Raw genomic sequence first — 16721 nt, 5'->3', positions numbered from 1 at the left:
CTGGTAGGTGGGTCTTATAGCACAAGTAAAGGAGTAAGTCTGAAAACCGTGAATTTGTGGTTACATCACGGAAAAAAAATTAAAATGTTTTTCAATTTTCAAAGTAAGATAACTATACCAAGTGGGGTATCATATAAAAAAACTTTACCTGTTTATGTATCCTAAAACAGATTTTTATATATTTACACAACGTTCGTCGACCTCTAGCGTCAGTCAGATGTTACATTTGCAATATATTGTGAACTTTTAAAAAATAAAGGATTTTTAATTTCTTTCCTTTTTTTATGGTATCTTATCAGTAATCATCAGTACTTTCACTTACACGTTTTTGCTAGTATTCTGGTTACACCCTGTATATTATGTGAATTGTGCCACATCAATGTAAAGTCAAAGTTATCTCTACGATCAGACTCCACTATCGAGGAACGGTAACTCCGAACGCTTCAGTAATTGAACTCATTTAAACTTGTCCGTCCAATATCTCACGGAGCTAGGCAATAAAATTAGCATCCACTAAAAGGAGTGAGGAAGTGTTCGCTTTTGCAACTGGCACATAATTAGTGTAAAGCTTTTCTGGGTAATTGCCAAATTAACATGGAGACGCTTGAAAATGTGTCTTCCACAGAATTCTATATAAGGTAGGTAATAGAAATGGTATCGCCGCAAAAATGATCTTCCAAGTGTGGACATTGATAGATCCAAGACATGGTCGCTAACTATGCAGATATAAGAGAGCTCAGAGCACCCAGCGGGTGATGTAGGGAGCTTCGCTTAGAGTTTCTCTTCGTGATCAAATCAGATATGAAGAGAAACGTAGGAGGAGAACCAGAGTAACCGACATAGTTCAGTGGGTTGGGAAACTGAAGTTGCAATGGACGATGTATATTGACAATACCATCCTTATTAGTATATTACAGTGTTTCAGTGTTTGTGATATTACTACGGTTGGTTACAGAAGGTAACCAATAACAAACTAGAAGTTAGTGTTGTTGAGAGAACTTTCACCATAGAATTAATTGGTGCAGCTTTTTTGTAATCGAAAATACATACTAATAATATTGAACTTCGTGTCCCAAAACTTTAATCCTGATGCTATAGGGTACTGAACTCCTAAACCGAGGTTGATTTTTTGATGGTGAATTGATAATTTGGTTTATTTTTACTACATTTTACGTTGATGCTTCACAACTCACAAGTCACCTATGCTGCGACAAACTCACGCACGTTTGTCACTTCTATTATGTAAAAATTCTGAATTCTGCGATATTTCCCCAGACTACGACGCGAGTCTCGATGAAGGAGGCTTTAGTCGAGTATCCAAGTTAGAATTTTTCTTTGGTTTGAGGACCTAGTGTACGGATTTTCCAAGTTAACTAACGTGGCATTCCGCTGACTTTATTTTTAACCGACTTCAAAAAAAAGGACGAGGTTCTTAATTCAACGTTATGTTTTTTTCTTACGCGCTTACTTCACCAATTCTTATTATGAACCATTTTCGTTACTCTGTTTTAGTTTCGTAGACCGTACTTCAGAGTTCAGAGGTAGTCTCATGTCAATTTGGTGAAGATGAACATCTTCGGAGATGGAGAACGGAACTCCTCAATGGATAGGAGTAAATTGCTCGCGATTAGTGTAATAGCATAGTGAACAGTGGGATTTTAACCAGACATAGCATATTTTAATACATGACCAGTTGACCACTGAAATTGTGAAATAAAAGATTCAAAACATAAATAACCTCACTTCATTAACCACAAACACTAAAAATTAATAAATAATTTAATTTACTACCGAACATATTATTAGGTATACTTAAATGAGTTAATGTAGATTCTATAATTACATTTTATGGAGTCGGTGCCAAGGAGGTGTCAATGTGGAGTCCCAAAGCAAAATGAAGAATAAACGGTTCGTGCGGATTTGCACTGGCTCCAAAAATATTATAATATAACGAAATTAACTCTTGTTATGTGGCAGCGTGAGCGGCAAAGTTAAGAGGTGGTAAAATAAAAAAACGGAAAGAGATCGTCGAAATCTATAAAACCAACAATTTTCAAAACTCCCAGAAAACTTTCCAGGTAATCCCCTTTTTGAGCACCAACACTACCAATAGTACCAGCAATAATAATAGTACATGGTAGTTATATAAATATTAGGCGTTTTAAAAATAAATGAAATCTATTTTAGAACATGTAGGTTGATTTAGATGTAGGTAGAGTAACTTAGTAAGTGCATTAATTTTAGATCTGTTTTGCAATTGAAATAATATTGTTATAGTATATTTCATTACAAGTGTGGAAAGGCTGTCATTGCAAAGAGTTCCGACAAATGTCTACCCTAGCCGAGGCGTAGCCGAAGGCGAGGGTTTACAGTCGGAACAAGTTGCAATGACGGTTCCGCACGTGTACTGAACGACTATTTTTAATACAGTTGCGAAAAAATGAAGCAATTTAATAAAATAATAAAAACGCAATAAACTCAACTAACTTAATTTAATTTAATTTAAAACAACTTTATTGTTAATAGATAGAAAAAAACTAGGGTCGAAATTACTCATTTTGTGCAACAAACAACTAAACTCGCAAAGAAAATTTCTGAAAAATGGCGCCAACCGTAGAATATAAGCAGAGTTTTTTCTTCTTCACCCATTCTGGTAGGCAAAGGGAACTATGCCCATACAGCCAAGTCTTCAGTAGAAGTTTTTTACTGATATGAAATGAAAATGAAATTTAATGAGATGAAATGAAATAAAACCTAACCAAACTCATTAAATCTGATATTGAAAGAAATTAGTAGCTTCTTTTTAGAAATATACGTATTTGCATGAATCATAAAAGCTTCTATGAATTTTTTTAGTAAAAACTTCATGGTTGGTTTTTCTTTTTAATAGACATTATTTTGACAGTTGGGAAAGAGAACGCACTAGTTCGGGAAAGGTAAAAAAAAAGCACGAGTATGTAATAGCCCACATCCCGAATGCTTATACGTCCCTGCAATACGCCACTTTTTGAGCAACTGTATTAAAAAAACTTTTTCACGTAGATATTAATTAGCAGCTAGGTAGTCATAGTCACCCGTTGAAATAAGCAACTGTGACGAATAGATGGACTAAGTCTCCCAAAGGGTTCCTTTTTTACTGTTTAGGTACGGAATTCTAAAAAGGCAGAGCTGTTCCAATTATGGTTGACAATTTGTACTAACTATTAATTATTCTGAAAAATAAATAAAAGAGAACTCTTTGGGAGTGAAGGGATTCAATTTGTCCAATCTGCATTAATTTTATTTAAACCTCGATTGAAACGAATTTGTATTTTAAAAATAAAAAATTGCTTTTGCATTTCTGTATAGGGAGTCGATTGTTTCGTTACTAGGTACATATCTAAAGCCGGAGTCTTCCATCAAAAACTAGACTAATTTATATATACCTAGCAGAAGGATCTATCACGTTATTATTGCAGCGAAACCCCTTACATTATGTGACTAATGGGAAAGGGTCACTACTCTCAGCAATGAGGTATACGACGCAGAGAGAGAGAGAGGCGTGTGAAGTTCAATTAATTATTTGGTGCAGGCACTTCCGGTCTAACACTTCAAAATTATACCTAAGCATCGGCCTGCCCCGGCTTTCCACGCGTAGCATTATAGACATAATCTACAGATTGGTTGTTTTCAAATTGAGTGTTTGAGCTACATAATAATATTATACGCCAGTCAATCTTGCTGCATTGACGAATATACTTTGGATAGTGTGCTCAAGAATTTCACGACCTTGATGGCAATTCGTTGGCATTCCTATGTGGTCGACATCCAATCCACTTGGTCGAAATTTTCTGCTCAACGTTTTTTGATTAAGGTGTGGAACTATGGAATGTTCTTCTGGTATCTGTGTTTCCTGTCACGTATAACGCCTTCTATTAAGCCTTCATTTTAAAAATTCTGTGTATATCTTGTGTAATGTATATTTTATTTAGGTATAGCATTGCTGTGTACACAGCATTAGGGGTTGTCACTTAGATTGATCTTTTGTTTTTTATGTTTGGACCATTTTTAGTAACAACCTCTTTTGTGTACCTTTTCAATAAATAAATAAATAACCTAAATACCTTCAACCTATGGTTCTGAAACGCCTATGGTTCAAGCACCTATGGTGCTGAAACGTGGACACTGACAAACGGCCTTGTCTACAAATTCAAAGTTGCTCAGCGAGCTATGGAGAGGGCTATGTTAGGAGTTTCCTTGAGGGATAAGATCCGAAATGAGGAGATCCGCAGGAGAACCAAGGTCACTGACATAGCCCAAACTATTAGCAAGCTGAAGTGGCAGTGGGCAGGCCATGCTTGTCGTAGAGGCGATGGCCGTTGGAGCCGGAAAGTCCTTGAGTGGAGACCGCGTTTAAGCAAACGTAGTGTGGGACGCCCTCCAGCACGATGGACCGATGATATTAAGCGGCTGGCGGGAAGTGGCTGGATGAGGAAGGCTGAGGACCGGGTGTGGTGGCGCTCTTTAGGGAAGGCCTATGTCCAGCAGTGGACGTCCACAGGCTGATGATGATGATGATGATGATGAAATACCTTCAAGGCAAGAGTAAATACGCACCATCTAAGCAAGCTCACTTTAACCCATTTACATTTGATTGTCGTCAAGCGCAAGCCTATCTTGCAATAAAAAAATAGGTAATATGTGCCTTGTTATACCTATAATATGAATGGATATAGAGAGTTCATCTTGTTTATGTTGGAAAACCAATAAAGTTGGGTAGGACCTTATTACTAACATTATTATAATACACACTTGCGGCACAGGGCAAAGCAACAAACTCCATTAAGCGAGCTTATTGCAACTTCGCTTGCCACAACACAGGCCTCTCGAAGAAAACGACGTTATTTCTAACTAGCCGATGCCCGCGACTTCGCCCGCGTGGAATTAGGTTTATTGAAATCCCGTGGGAACTCTTTGATTTTCCGGGATAAAAAGTAACCTATGTGCTAATCCAGGATATTATCTATCTCCATTCCAAATTTCAGCCAAATCCGTCCAGTAGTTTTTGCGTGAAGGAGTAACAAACATACACACACACACACACACACACACACACATACAAACTTTCGCCTTTATAATATTAGTGTGATGGAAATACTCAACTACTAGTTAATACAAGTGAGAACATGATACAGCTTCAACTGATTATTTTGTTCCATCTGTTCTACTACGGTTTACTGCAATCAATCAGCTTGTTTGCGTCCACTGCTGGGCATAGCACTTCCCGAAAGGGCGCCTCCACCGCTACCTTCTTAAGGTTCTCAGTCCAGCGGGTTTCAGGTCCACTCTACGGCGGAAAACGTTTCTGTCCCACCTTCCATCGATTCTGCGAGAGACATGGCCTGCCCATTTCCGTCATCTTTATACCATTTAGCACAGTATATTTAATATTTTCATTTAAATTGGGTTGAAGAAATTGTTACTTATTGCGGACCTGCATTTCGAGTTGACTATTGCAGTTTAATTTTTTTTTAAAGAATATTAGCCATGCTAATCATGACTAATGCTCCCCGTTCCCCTCCAATTAAGCGTAAAGCTTGTGCCAGGAGTGGGTACGACAATTATAGTGCAACGGGTGGGGCTTGAACCGCCGACTTTTCGGAATTCAGTCCACTCCTCAACCGTTGAGCTGTTGAGGCTTAATATAATTATAAAATTTATAGAGTACGTACGAAATTATGATGATGAAACTAGGAGACAGACAGATACTATACAGAGTTTCTCATATTTATAATAATTAATAGTAGATATTATGTAGCATGGATTCAGATAACTTGCATAAAATTACCACTTGATTTTTTGAAGAATATCTAAAGTTTTGTAGCCTTGGCGAGTGACATAAATTACTTTTATCACGGAAAATCTAGATTTTTGGAGCAGTTTTCAGATTTTTTATTATTGAAGTGTTTTCATTTCAAATATTTCACATATTCAAATTCGTTTTTAAATAATAAATGACCAAAAGACAATTAATAACAAACTGCCATGCTGATTTTGATTTTGTTTGATATCCTCTGCCGTTTTAACAAGATGAGAGTTCTACTTATTTCTAAGAAATGAACCTAAAATTTAATGAAGAAATGAGTCTCGAAATACAGGAATACGGACAACGATAGGCCCTCTGGCAACTTCGAAACAAGTTTAAACTGTTGTAACAAGAAAAAGTCGAGAGTTAGAGTCGTAGTTACGAACTTTATACTTGAGGCTCAGTTTCACTAGTTAAGTACGGATTGAACCTTTTGCAAAAGTATGATGTAGCAATTATTGTACTTAGGCAATGAACATTTTATTTTCACCTTTTGGCAAAGAGGTTTGCATATAAAACTATATGATCTCGTTACCTGGGCAATAAGTAATAACTATATAATAAATAACTAACAAAGGCTTAGAAGCTGTGTCTTTTGATATTTTGTGTATTTGGTATTTTTATTAATATCAAATTAGTTTTCCTGTCTCATTTATTAATTATCTCATTATTACCATATAAAAGAAAAAGGTTTACAAAAATAAATTAACAGGGCTCTCTCCGTCACTTACTCCATACAATCGTAGTTCCAATTTCATTGAATACTAGCTGATGCCCGCGACTTCGTTCGCGTGGATGTAGGTTTTATAAAATTCCCGTGGGAACTCTTTGATTTTCCGGGATAAAAAGTAGCCTATGTGCTAATCCAGGCTATAATCTATCTCCATTCTGAATTTCAGCCCAATCCGTCCAGTAGTTTTTGCGTGAAGGAGTAACAAACATACACACACACGCACACACACACACACACACACACACACACACACACACACACACACATACAAACTTTCTTCTTTATAATATTAGTGTGATTAAGCAACCAAAGTCCATGAAATTTTGCAGACATATTCTAGAAACTAATATCTGTGCCTATGATGTTTTAGATTTTTCTAAAAATGTGTTGTTTTAAAATTACAGGGGCTCAAAGATTTGTATGTGGATTTTTAAGACCGCGCAACTTTGAAACCGAATATTTTAACGGAAATCTGGAAAACCACAGGCATAGATATTAGTTTCTAGAATATACGTCTGCAAAATTTCATGGACTTTGGTTGCTTAACATTCAAATAAAATTGGAACTACGTTTGTATGGAGCGAGTGACGGAGAGACGCCTCAATGCAAAAAATATGTGATGTGTTGCTCCGTTGCGACGTTATTGAAGGACCACAAACCAAGAAACAAACACACTTTCGCATTTATTATATATAAGTATGGGTAGTGATAGGATGATATTCAGTTGCCTTAGGAATGATTGCGCCATGCATCCCCGCCATTAGAAGTTAGTTTACTCGCTATGAGCATTACCCCGTGGGCCTGCATTAGCCAAAGTGAACTTAATCTTAATATCCATAAATCTATTTGAGAGTACCTACGTCGCGTCGCACTCTCATACCGAGTTTACCGAGCTAAATGGCGACGGTCCTAAAACATCATCCTCTGTTTACACTTTACTAGCAGGGACGTGTGGACTAGTTGTACAGAGCGTACACCAGAACGCTAGCAAAAACGAAGACAGGTGATAGGATACTACTGATTACTGATTTGCCGAGTTTCTTGCTGGTTCTTCTCGGTAGGAACGGCATTCCGAACCAGTGGTAGATAATTTTGACGATTCGAAAGCACTTGAAAAAGTTTACTTGAATAAAAATAATTTGAATTTGAATTTGAATATGATACCATAAGTTTTTTTGATAGTCTGATTTGGAATTTAACCTTATTTCCTGTTCACCAGTAACTTAGTTTAAGATTATGTCTACAAGAGAAGAGATGATGAAGTCTGTCGAGTTTCCCAGATCGTAGCGCCAAGCATTGATAGATGGCTTTAAAATAATAATGCTCGCTAAATCTCCATTATCGATTCACCTACATTATATCAATCGTGAAACAGACCACTTGACATGGCGTAGGTACAAATGTTTGAATCTTCAAAATAATCTACCACTGGTTCGGAATGCTGTTCCTACCGAGAAGAACCAGCAAGAAACTCGGCGGTTGCTCTTTTCAAATGTACAATTTCAAAAGGTCCAGGTTAGGTAAGGTCTAAAATATAGCATTTTGGACTACTTACCGCCGTCAGGAATTTTATTTCATGAATTTGCATTCCGCTGAACGGGAATTTTTGTTAGACATTTAGATAAAATAATGTAATAAATTGACGTTGCTTTATTTTTGTTGTTTTGCTTGTTGTCGAAATCTGATCTAGATGCTTAATATTCGAAACCTAGTTACGGCGCTTTAAAAAATATATACAGTATACACATATTAAAAAAGGGTGACATTTCAAAAAAGGGTTTTTATTTACTTTCAACATGTGTAAATTAAAAATTTATAACACCCCCGACCAGTGAAGGTTACAGTAACTAGAAAAGAGCTGTTAACTTTCAAACGGCTGAACCGATTTTCTTGGATTATAGCTAAGAACACTTTCGATCAAGCCACCTTTCAAACAAAAAAAAAACTAAATTAAAATCGGTTCATTAGATTAGGAGCTACGATGCCACAGACAGATACACAGATACACACGTCAAACTTATAACACCCCTCTTTTTGGGTCGGGGGTTAAAAAGGACCTCAGTTCGGCACGTATGTTTTTTTTCTATTGTAAAATGACTGAGCAATATTATAGCTACAATTTAATATTACTCGGGACTCAATAAAATAACGGTTATATTACCAGTGTGTATCTCGGATAGCTTATTTATTTTCTATTTAGAACGAACTAACGTGATGGAAACCAACGATCCAGTTTAAGATGAAACTTGATTATTTCAAAGCAGGTGTAGCACTGTAGGGTTGTAAGCACAATCAAAGCATGATAATACCGCGTGAAATGGTTACTTTTCCGCATTACAACAAGAAAAAACCATCCAAGTGCAAGTCAGACTCGCGCACCGAGGGTTCCGTACTCGGGTATTTTTCCAACATTTTGCATGATAAATCAAAAAGTATTATGCATAAAAATAAATAAAAAGCTGTTTTAGAATGTACAGGTAAAATACTTTCATATGATACCCCACGTGGTACAGTAAAAGGTGCTACGACCTATCTACCTGCCAAATTTCATGATTCTAGGTCAATGGTAAATATTGGCTTCTTCACAGACACGACAGACAGACGGACGGTCAACAAAATGATCCTATAAGGGATTTTTAGGTACGGAACCATAAAAATGATTGACGAAGACTTACAATTGAAAAACAAAACTCTAAAGCGACGCCAAAATACTGCTAATGTGAATTTAAAGGCTTATTTCTTTTGTAATTTCGTATTGTTTAACTTCAGTCAAGTTGATAACAACGCCTGAACCCTAGACAATGGGAATGGGAGGTAAAAACGTCACAAACTGGCGGAAAGTTATAAGTATACATCGTGAAAGCTAAAATTGCCCCTGATATTTTCTTTGTTTGGATCAAGACCCTTCAACGCAATACGCCCAATATTTTGGAGGCTTCTATTTAAAATGTCAATATATTATATTAGCTTTTTATATTTTATTAACCCCCGACCCAAAAAGAGGGGTGTTATAAGTTTGACGTGTGTATCTGTGTATCTGTGTATCTGTGTATCTGTGTATCTGTGTATCTGTGTATCTGTGTATCTGTGTATCTGTGTATCTGTGTATCTGTGTATCTGTGTATCTGTCTGTGGCCTCGTAGCGCCTAAACGAATGAACCGATTTTAATTTAGTTTTTTTTGTTTGAAAGGTGGCTTGATCGAGAGTGTTCTTAGCTATAATCCAAAAAAATTGGTTCAGCCGTTTGGAAGTTATCAGCTCTTTTCTGGTTTTCTTATTACTTTTATCCCAGGGCCCCCAGAGGTTACGTATTTTCTGACAAAGGAAATATGTACGATTGAGTAGTGTTAGTAAGTACTAAGAAGGCATGCCTAGCCTACCTGCTAGCTTGCTTAGACGGCCAATTTTCAGGTATCTGATAATCAAGGTACATAAAAACATTACTTACCTCACGTAAATTCTCCAAGCTGATTTTTACGTATATTTTAGGCAATATCCTTAAAAATAAGTCGCCAATACTCCCAGACACTTCCCGCGTCGGCCGTATTGCTTTGCAGACGCTTTAAAGCTCCCAAAATAAGTAATTACTTAACTGCACGTAAATTCTGATGCTCCATTTTTATAAATGTCCACCAGACAACTATTTTAAAACCTTTTACATGAAGACAGACTGATCCAGAGGGCCAATCATCCCCTAAATTCAATTTTAATGCCTCTGTGAGTTTGAACGCGAGGGCATTATCTACGCGCATGAGACTGTATGAGACATGTATTAGGATATATTGACTTCTCTCTCACTCTCTTATAGTTTACTTATGTCAATTAATTATTAATATTAAAAAAATCAGCTAAAAATTAAAAAAATTGTAGAATTTACGTGAGTTGAGTAATGTTTTCATGTACTTTGATTACCTGATACATGAAAATTGGCCGTCTAAGCAAGCTAGCAGGTCTGTAGGCATGCGTTCTTAGTACATACTAACACTACTCAATCGTCCACATTTCGTTCGTCAGAAAATACGTGACGGCTGGTGGCCCTGGGATCTTTCACTATTGTAACAGAGGTTCATATTAATATTATGTCAATTGACAAATGTCAATAAGATGGACGTTGCCTAGATACATAATTATTTATTTGAAAATAATGTTTTGGAAAACTCCGATACTTTGGATCGTAGGCGCGGAGTTTCTAATTTATAAAATATTATAATCACAGTTAAACGAGGAAACATCAATTCAATTATAATATACAACAGTCAACCAAAGGCCACGAACAATCAACCCAAACCCAAACCATAGTCAAACTATTTTTAGGGTTCAGTAGGTATCTGTAGAGAAAAAAAAGATGTTATAGCCTCGACTGTTGTAGTCGCGTAGGTGTGCATGGCACACCTACGCGATGACCCTCCGCGCGGCTGAGGTTCCCGCTTTATCGCGCAGGTTTGGATGATGCATTAGGCGCACCTTCTTTTATCTGCTTGAACTCAGCTTATTTACTTTGACAAAATACGTTTAAAATTCATCATCATCAGGATCAACCCATCGCCGGCTCACTACTGAGCACAAGTCTCCTCTCAGAATGAGAAGCTACCACACTGGCCAAGCACGTATTGGCAGACCTCACGCACCTTTGAAGGAGCATTATGGCCAACTCTCAAGCATGCAGTTTTCCTGACGGTGTTTTCCTTCACCACTTCGTCGTCTGTCTGTGTGTCCGTCTGTCGCATCTTTCAAGAGAATCAAAACTTATAAATTGGATACTTCCCGTTTACCTAGAATCATGAAAGGCAGGTAGCAATATCTTATAGCCCAAGCACTCTACTCCTGTGGCCCAAGTAAAGAGAAAAATCCGACAACTGAATTGTCATTACATAAAAAAAAAAACTTGTACAAAACTCTTCATTTGTGAGGCAGACTCGCACTTGACCGGTTTTTGAAAGTTATGTCAAATAAAAATTTGACATGCAATAACAAACAAAATGACATACAAGCCACTTTATTCCTTATTTCATCGGGTGAAAGTCGATTTCAATTTAATCGTATATCTTAATTAAAAAAAGCGAACTATTATACGACTACGTAAAATGGGTACATTTTTAAAGCAACGACATGTTAGAAACAGATATTTCGTTTTGGTCGTGTTAAACTATGTTAGATATTTCTTGATTTAGTGATGTTCGGTCAAAAATATTTTTAACGTATTATAACGTATAATTAACATAACATTGATCTTACTTTTGAAGAGATATTAGCTGCGTTATTGGATTTATATTATTATAGAAATTGGGTTTTAGAATGGCACAAATAAACGGTAATTTATGCATAAAAGTTTAAAAAGCGTGAAATAAAAATTAAATTAAAAATTTAAAAAACCCCCGACACATAAACCTCTAAAAAGTAAAAAAATAATAGGTAAGTATGTATGGGCCCTTTAAGAATAGTATAAATAGTAAAGTTTTTATCCAAGCGTTCGTTGCGTCGGGGGACCGCTAAATACTATTCTTTCTACAACAGATGACTTTCATAGTTTATGATAGGTAGCGGTCCCTCGACGCAACGAACGCTTGGATAAAAACTTTACTATTTATACTATTCTTAAAGGGCCCATACATACTTACCTATTATTTTTTTACTTTTTAGAGGTTTATGTGTCGGGGGTTTTTTAAATTTTTAATTTAATTTTTATTAGCTTTTTAATGATCCGTAATCGATGGGGACTGAAGGGACCTTATTAAGATTCCCCTGTCCGTCCTTCCATCCGTCTGTCCAACCGCCCATCCGTTTGTTTATCAGCGGGCTCATATCTTGTGAACCGTAATACGTAGAGAGTTGAATTAACACAGAATGTGTATTTTCGTTGTCACACAACACAGACCATAAAGGGATCATATAAGCCTTATAGGGTCACTTTGTTGTCTTTATTGTGTTGACTCAGTAGTCATCGAGAGGCGGACCGCAGTCCAGATACGGACCACGGATGGTAGAAAATTGGACCGCAGAATATTATAGATAATATTTTGTACTTATTTAAAAAGTTTAACTTTTATACATTTTGCGTTATAAATCATGTTTGGTAAAATTATCACTTTCACATTTGCTCTTCCTCGCGTGAACCTATTCGTCAGTGTAATTTTTCACAATGTTACCTATTGTAATTTATATAATTACCTAAACGTGGCAAAATAAAAACGAATAGGCACTATAAGTTTTTTTCCTCGATAAAAATTTTCAACAGGATTCGTACCCCACTTAAAATTACTTTTCGACCCCTGCTATAAGGGTTCCTTTGTCTCTTTTGAAGTATGGAACCCTAAAAATAAAAATGTGCCTCGAGTCAACCCTGCGGGCTTGTTATCTGAACTAACAAGGCGCCAGGAATTATATTGGAACTATCAAAACGCTTGAAGCAAAGCTGCTTAGTGTCTGATATTGTCACTGTCTCAAAATATAAGAACCGGTAAAATACTACGTCAAAGATCGTCGATACAAGAATTTAGTAATGAGTTGTAAATTATGATGTTGCCTTTCATTTAATTAAAAAACAATCTCTTGACAGTGATCACTTTTGATGGCAAGTAATGATGCAGCGCAATATTTAGAACATGCATAATATATAAGGAAAGCTGGGAAAATGAAATAAAAGAAACGGGAGGCATAGACTGGAAAAAAAGGCGCTAAACAGGAAAACCTGGAAGAATCTGGAGGAGGCCTTTACTCAATGAGAGGTCCTTAAAAATAAAAATAAAAATTATTTTCTTTGTTTAGAAATTTATTAAGGACTAGCTGATGCCCGCAGCTTCGCCCGCGTGGATTGGTCAGATCCCCTGCAGCATCAGGATTGAGGAGTTGGACTCCAAATTTTTTATGAAACAATGTCGCAAAGTTCCTCTATCGATTAAAAAAGAAATGACGCAAATCGGTTCAGAAATCTCGGAGATTTCGGTGTACATAGGTAGAAAAACACAACTCCCTTTTTGAAAGTCGGTTAAAAAAGTAGCCTATTTTACGCCCTGGTCAATCCTCTACTTGCCTGTGAAAGTCCCGTCAAAATCGGTTCAGCCGTTCCAAAGATTAGCCTTTTCAAACAGACAGACAGACAGACAAAAATTTTAAAAACGTGTGATTCAGTTATGGTATCGTTCAAATAACCATATGAGCTTAATATGAGGTAGTTATTTCGAAATTACAGACAGACACTCCAATTTTATTTATTAGTATAGATAAATATAAGGCTTTTTATTATTATTATTCTATAATATATAAGTACTCTTGATGGTACTATTTATAGTATTCAAGTTATAGTTAGTTGGAAAAAAGCAAGCTGGAACGGCACTTTACATATTTATATGTATTTCGATGGAGAACGAAGAAGCAAAGCTCTGTCCCAGAGTCGTGGAACCGTGTGGTAGACGAGTAAAAAGTATTGTTTAGGAAGGAAGGGCTAACAATTAGAATAATAAAAAACCAGCCAAGTGCGAGTCGGACTCGCTCACTGAGGGTTCCGTAATTAATTCACAAATGTTCATATTCACAATCTTTATTTTGCATTTCATATGTAGACCTACACTACGCATTCGTAGGTCATCAACCGTTTCTGACTCACTCATAAACCTTTCATTTTTTTGCGTTTCAAAAGTTGTAATACTTTTAGACATTTCATACAATCTATTCATTCTTTGAAAGATGTTTTGTTTTTTGGAAGTAAGAATATTTAATTTAGACGTTAATTTCTCCATTTTAACGGCACAAAATAACAAAAATAGTTAACAATTAAACTGTTAGCGAATATCTTAAACCAAGATGGCGGCGTACAAAGAACAGAAAATAACGCGTGTCGAGTAACTTACGATGGCAATTTTACGAGTAATTTACGTAAATTAAGATATATTATCGAAATATTTATTAAATGCGTTAATTTTAAATGTATTATGAACTTGTGAATAACTTACACAACGCGTTGTCGATAATCTTACGACTACAATTTTACGAGTAAATTACGTAAAATCGCGATAAATATGCGTACTAGAACAATATCCTAGGTTCGAATGGACCATAAAATGGAAGCTCAGCGTGATGCCAAGGATCCGGGAGCGTTTGCGGTAGTGATATGTGCAACCTAAAACCTATATCCACAACAAAATATGGCCCAAAAAACAAATCCAGCAAGAAAGGTCACTAACCTTTTGTCTCTGCAACTCTTCCTGGCTCCGGAATCTGCTCCAGGGATGCTGTGGCGGTTTCGGGTTGTATGCGAGTAGGTATATGCGGCCAGAAAATTGGCGTGCGCGCGCGTATGGGAATTTACGTCCTCACAGGAGCTCGTCGCAATGACTTCTCCGATTTCAAAAATGGCGTCGCGTCGGTGGTTATGCGTGGCAGTTGCGCAGGCGCGGGTGTTCGCCTAAGCTGACCCCGGTGGCGTCATCTATGAAGCTAGGAAGGAGTTAGCTCAGACGAAAGAAAGCGACCGTTCCTGTAGAGATAATTTTTAAACCATATTTTGCGTACTAATGTACTAGGTTTCCGTTGCACAACCAACGCATGTGATCCTATAAGGATATGGCAAAAAATATCTAAGGTGCGTTAAAAAACTGTTACAAATTACTTAATTAAATTTATTTTAGTGATCCGTTTAATTTTTTTTAACTTTCAATTCAGATTTAATATTATTTTATAGAATTGTCGGTTATTATTATACCTATTTCTGTTATTTGTAGTAAGTTGCATTTACGTAAAAAAAAATCATTTATTTCAAAGAGACAGAGCGATGCATGCTCTGTGGATGCATGCTGAGTGCTCCGTGGAGCAATGCATTGCTCGTCATAGGTACTGCTCTGCACGTCCATGGAATCTCAACTACGTAGCGATATACCCTACCATATCTCCTATTTATCTTACAACCTACAAGTCTATTTAGAAAATGCTTTGAATTACTTAGCTTCTCATCTTTTTAAAATTGCTAAAATCTATTAGGAAAGGAATAAAATGACAAAAAAGAGTACCAAATGTCTGAATAGCTTTACGATTTCAATCTAGAGCTTTTTCAAGAGAAATGGTCAAATAAAACAGATATACTCGTAAATGCTAGGGAGGTGGAGCAGCATGCAAATTCCAGCGGATGATATAATTAAACGTACCTACCTGCTTTTCGCATAATATAGTTATCGACACTGATATTAAAATGAGATCATTGCGGTAGTAACGAATGCAATCACATTAACGGGACAAATTTTATACGATGATTACAATAATAAAATGTAAATTGAATATGATAACTCTACGTTAATGGTAGACCGTACCTATCTCTTCATGCTAAAACAATGAGCTTACAGCTAAGCTTTTATACGGGAGCGGTGTGCATGCTGGACCGTACAATAAGTGGGAAGTTCTTCTTTCGAGCGGTTGTTGTGCTTGGGGTCCAACTGGTTCGACTGTTGCAACCTCGAACTTGGATGTATTACAGTCTCTTGGGTTTTTTTTAAAAATTCATTATTGACAAGCGCTTGACCACAATCACACCTGATGGAAAGTGATTAAAGCTTCGTTATAGCGACATATATATAGACATAGATATAAGTTTCTAGAATATGTCTGCAAAATTTCATGGACTTTGGTTGCTTAATATTCAAATGAAATTGGAACTACGTTTGTAATGTTTGTATGAAGCGAGTGACGGAGAGACCCCTCTTAAGTTTCTGAAGAAAATTTATTCTGTACGAATGTTATTTGTTTTTAATAAAGTGTTTTCACAATACATGCGGTGCGACGTTGCAACGCCAAAACGCACCGCAATACGATGCCTTGCCGCAACGCCAAAATTTCGTCACATCCGACATCGTAGTACGAGACTCATACAGTTTCATCTGTAGTCCAAAAATAAAAATAAAACTAAAATTTGAATAAAAACTAGTTTATTATAGATATAAGAGCAGAATATAATAGCATTTACAAGATTATACCAAGTCCTTTGAGTCCGATAAATAAACTAGAAAGAGTCGACTTTTATGAAACTACAAAGGCTAGAAAGATATTCGTAGATATTTGTTCAGAGGCACTGTAGCGCAGTTTCACTATTGATTTATTCAAGACACGCTTAGTCATGACTCACGAGGCATTTTACAAAAAGTTAGCATCGGCTTACC

The 16721-nt window shown here is 36.5% G+C and overlaps 1 protein-coding gene across 2 annotated transcripts in view; it reads right to left on the bottom strand.

Moving 5' to 3' along the window:
* Positions 1–14878, bottom strand: part of LOC123880267 (secernin-3) — a 41882-nt gene extending 27004 nt beyond the window's left edge. Inside the window, exon 1 of one of the 2 annotated variants that reach the window (XM_045928304.1) lies at positions 14760–14878. The gene's annotated coding sequence lies outside the window, so the exon portion shown is untranslated. The remainder of the gene's footprint in view (positions 1–14759) is intronic. The other variant, XM_045928305.1, reaches the window with a different exon arrangement.
* Between the last annotated feature and the right edge of the window lie 1843 nt (positions 14879–16721).

This window comes from Maniola jurtina, chromosome Z, assembly GCF_905333055.1.
Source record: "Maniola jurtina chromosome Z, ilManJurt1.1, whole genome shotgun sequence".
In the NCBI taxonomy this organism is placed as follows: domain Eukaryota; kingdom Metazoa; phylum Arthropoda; class Insecta; order Lepidoptera; family Nymphalidae; genus Maniola; species Maniola jurtina.
The sequence above is the reverse complement of the archived record's forward strand: the minus strand, read 5'-3'. Positions and strand labels throughout refer to the sequence as shown.